Source organism: Brachyhypopomus gauderio, unplaced genomic scaffold (genome assembly GCF_052324685.1).
Source record: "Brachyhypopomus gauderio isolate BG-103 unplaced genomic scaffold, BGAUD_0.2 sc107, whole genome shotgun sequence".
NCBI classification, from domain to species: Eukaryota; Metazoa; Chordata; class Actinopteri; order Gymnotiformes; family Hypopomidae; genus Brachyhypopomus; species Brachyhypopomus gauderio.
The window spans coordinates 160001-164518 of record NW_027506928.1 but is presented as its reverse complement, the minus strand read 5'-3'; the positions used below and the strand labels follow the sequence as shown (position 1 = coordinate 164518).

The 4518-nt window shown below is 42.9% G+C and overlaps 1 pseudogene across 1 annotated transcript in view; it reads right to left on the bottom strand.

The window, feature by feature from the left end:
* Nucleotides 1–1147: 1147 nt before the first annotated feature.
* Nucleotides 1148–4518, bottom strand: part of LOC143497341 (sodium/hydrogen exchanger 9B2-like) — a 13697-nt pseudogene continuing 10326 nt past the window's right edge. The window contains exons 9-12 of the transcript XR_013125848.1: nt 3428–3536; nt 2073–2209; nt 1714–1909; nt 1148–1389 (exon numbers count right to left, since the gene is read on the bottom strand). The product of XR_013125848.1 is annotated as a sodium/hydrogen exchanger 9B2-like (transcript). The remainder of the gene's footprint in view (nt 1390–1713; nt 1910–2072; nt 2210–3427; nt 3537–4518) is intronic.

Genomic DNA, 4518 nt, shown 5'->3' with positions numbered 1-4518 from the left:
ACCAATCACCAACCACCAGACCCCCAGCTGACCAATCACAACCACCAGAGCCCCCAGCTGACCAATCACCAACCACCAGAGCCCCCAGCTGACCAATCACAACCACCAGAGCCCTCAGCTGACCAATCACAACCACCAGAGCCCCATGCTGGCCAACCGGAACAGAGCCTGAAGACTGAAGAATGAGCTCGTCGTTTTAGTTTAACTCATGATTTATATTTCACAGTAAAGTGTTCAGGATCTTTCACTTCTCCACTGTGGTGGTTCTCCATTGCAGTGACTACATGTCAGTGTCAGTAACTCCATGTTCCCTGGACCTCCATCACAGGTGGTGTTTGTATCAGCAGCGTTTACAAAGTCATCAGGAGTCTGATAGTCTTTGGTCACTGTGACCCAGTACCACAGTCTGATACAAACATTAACACAGCAACTGGTTCAATGGGTTCATCTAAAGAGTCACAAGCTGGTACTGAAGCTTCAAGGCCTTCATGAGAACACAAACCTGTGCAGAGCCCAGAACCACCCTGACCGTGTGGGTGTGTTACGATCCAGAACCACCCTGACCGTGTGGGTGTGTTACGATCTAGAACCACCCTGAGCGTGTGGGATATTTTCTGTTACATACATGACTCATGATTTAATACGATTTAAGATATCAAACACACGCACACATCTGTACACCACTACACACGTTTCATGTTTCTGTACACACACACACACACAGTCATCCCAACCCATTTCATGTTCTGTATGATAACCATAATCAGACGTTCTTTATTTTACAGCTGATTCGCTCATTCTGCATGTCTGACAAAGATAATAAAACATCAAAGGCTTCAGAGCACAAGAAACGTGCAGCTTAGCGACGCTTAGTGGGCGGAGTCAGTGTTAGCAGTGCTTAGTGGGCGGAGTCAATGTTAGCAGTGCTTAGTGGGCAGAGTCAGTGTTAGCAGTGCTTAGTGGGCGGAGTCAATGTTAGCAGTGCTTAGTGGGCAGAGTCAGTGGTGCGTTTAGGTTAGACAAATATAAATATACAACAGCAATAAAGCTTCACAACGATGGTCTGAGCAGGAAGGAGGCCTGACGGGGGTCCGTGAGCCTGACGGGGGTCTGTGTGTCTAACGGGGGTCCGTGTGTCTGACGGGGGTCTGTGTGTTTGACGGGGGTCCGTGAGCCTGACGGGGGTCCGTGTGTCTGACGGGGGTCCGTGAGCCTGACGGGGGTCCGTGCCCCACACAACTGTGGTCCTCCAGGAAGGCTGAACCTGGGAGTCGGACCACTAGACCCGGTCTGGGCTTCACACCTGTGCGATTCAGTGACTTTTTTAGAATTTGGTTTCTACAGCCTGACCTACATGTAGTTCTGGAGTGGAGACATCTTCAACTTTATCTGCGGGGGTGGGACGAAGAGACACACGTCAGTGGTTGGGTGTGTGTGTATGTGTGTGTGTGTTTGGGTGTGTATGTGTGTGTGTGTGTGTATGTATATATATATATATATATATATATATATATATATATATATATATATATATATATATATATATATATATATATATACATACATACACACACACACACACACATATATATATATATATATATATATATATATATATATATACATATATATATATATATATATATATATATATGCATATGTATGTTTGTGTATAAGTCTATGTGTTTGTGTATAAGTGTGTGTGTTCCTCACCCTGCGAGGAGGTCTCCTGGATCTCCGTGAGCTGCTGCAGCAGTCTGGGTCCTGCCAGGCCGATGGAGAGAGCCCCTATGGGAGCTGTGATGAGGATGGCCAACACGGCAACTGTCAGCACATCCATCCCATAATACTCTAACTGCTGGTCTCCTACACTGCGTGCCATGTCCAGAGCAGTGGAACCTATAGCAGCCTGCACACACACACACACACACACACACACAAATAACCACACCACAAGTTATAAAAAAAACACAACACGTAATGCAGTCAGGCATTGAATAAACTCCACACACACACACACACACACACACACACACACACACACACACACACACACACACACACACACACACCTGTACAGTCGCCTTAGGTATCCAGGCCAGAGAAATGAAGAATTTCTCCTTCAAGTTAAAACCCGCAAACAGAACCACAGCAAATGTCACCAACACTCGAACAACCACCCCAACACACAGGGAGGCCACGCCTACACCTGGACAGAGAGAGTGGGTGGAGCTTAAATAAGGTGGCCACGCCTACACCTGGACAGAGAGTGGGTGGAGCTTAAATAAGGAGGCCACGCCTACACCTGGACAGAGAGAGTGGGTGGAGCTTAAATAAGGTGGCCACGCCTACACCTGGACAGAGAGAGTGGGTGGAGCTTAAATAAGGAGGCCACGCCTACACCTGGACAGAGAGAGTGGGTGGAGCTTAAATAAGGTGGCCACGCCTACACCTGGACAGAGAGAGTGGGTGGAGCTTAAATAAGGAGGCCACTCATACACCTGGACAGAGAGAGTGGGTGGAGCTTAAATAAGGTGGCCACGCCTACACCTGGACAGAGAGAGTGGGTGGAGCTTAAATAAGGAGGCCACTCATACACCTGGACAGAGAGAGTGGGTGGAGCTTAAATAAGGTGGCCACGCCTACACCTGGACAGAGAGAGTGGGTGGAGCTTAAATAAGGAGGCCAGTATTGTAATATATTATACTATTGAGTGTGCAGTATTGTAATATATTATACTAACCCACAGTATAAGACTGAGTGTGCAGTATTGTAGTATACATTATACTAACTCACAGTATAAAACTGAGTGTGCAGTATTGTAGTATATATTATATTAACCCACAGTGTAAGACTGAGTGTGCAGTATTGTAGTATATATTACACTAACTCACAGTGTAAGACTGAGTGTGCAGTATTGTAGTATATATTACACTAACCCACAGTGTAAGACTGAGTGTGCAGTATTGTAGTATATTATACTAACCCACAGTATAAGACTGAGTGTGCAGTATTGTAGTATATATTATACTAACCCACAGTGTAAAACTGAGTGTGCAGTATTGTAGTATATATTATATTAACCCACAGTGTAAGACTGAGTGTGCAGTATTGTAGTATATATTACACTAACCCACAGTGTAAGACTGAGTGTGCAGTATTGTAGTATATCTTATACTAACTCACAGTGTAAGACTGAGTGTGCAGTATTGTAGTATATATTACACTAACCCACAGTGTAAGACTGAGTGTGCAGTATTGTAGTATATATTATACTAACCCACAGTGTAAGACTGAGTGTGCAGTATTGCAGTATATATTATACTAACCCACAGTGTAAGACTGAGTGTGCAGTATTGTAGTATATATTATACTAACCCACAGTGTAAGACTGAGTGTACAGTATTGTAGTATATATTATACTAACCCACAGTATAAGGGCGTAGAGTAGAAACAGTGATCTCAGCTCCAATCAGCCCAAACAGAAGGGGCTGAAATACGTCCCAGAATCTCCCCACAACTGCAGCTACAGGGGCCTGTCACACACACACACACACACACACACACACACACACACACACACACACACACACACACACACACACACACACACACACACACACACAAAGTGAGGTCTCTACTCTCTGATGTGAGGTCTCTACTCTGATGTGAACACACTAACTGGGTAAACATGAGGTTGTTATAGTAACACACTAACTGGGTAAACATTAGGTTGTTATAAGTAACACACTAACTGGGTAAACATTAGGTTGTTATAGTAACACACTAACTGGGTAAACATTAGGTTGTTATAGTAACATACTAACTGGGTAAACATTAGGTTGTTATAGTAACACACTAACTGGGTAAACATTAGGTTGTTATAGTAACACACTAACTGGGTAAACATTAGGTTGTTATAACACACTAACTGGGTAAACATGAGGTTGTTATAGTAACACACTAACTGGGTAAACATTAGGTTGTTATAAGTAACACACTAACTGGGTAAACATTAGGTTGTTATAAGTAACACACTAACTGGGTAAACATTAGGTTGTTATAGTAACACACTAACTGGGTAAACATTAGGTTGTTATAGTAACACACTAACTGGGTAAACATTAGGTTGTTATAGTAACACACTAACTGGGTAAACATTAGGTTGTTATAACACACTAACTGGGTAAACAGTAGGTTGTTATAACACACTAACTGGGTAAACATTAGGTTGTTATAAGTAACACACTAACTGGGTAAACATTAGGTTGTTATAGTAACACACTAACTGGGTAAACATTAGGTTGTTATAGTAACACACTAACTGGGTAAACATTAGGTTGTTATAAGTAACACACTAACTGGGTAAACATTAGGTTGTTATAACACACTAACTGGTTAAACAGTAGGTTGTTATAGTAACACACTAACTGGGTGAACATTAGGTTGTTATAACACACTAACTGGGTAAACATTAGGTTGTTATAAGTAACACACTAACTGGGTAAACATTAGGTT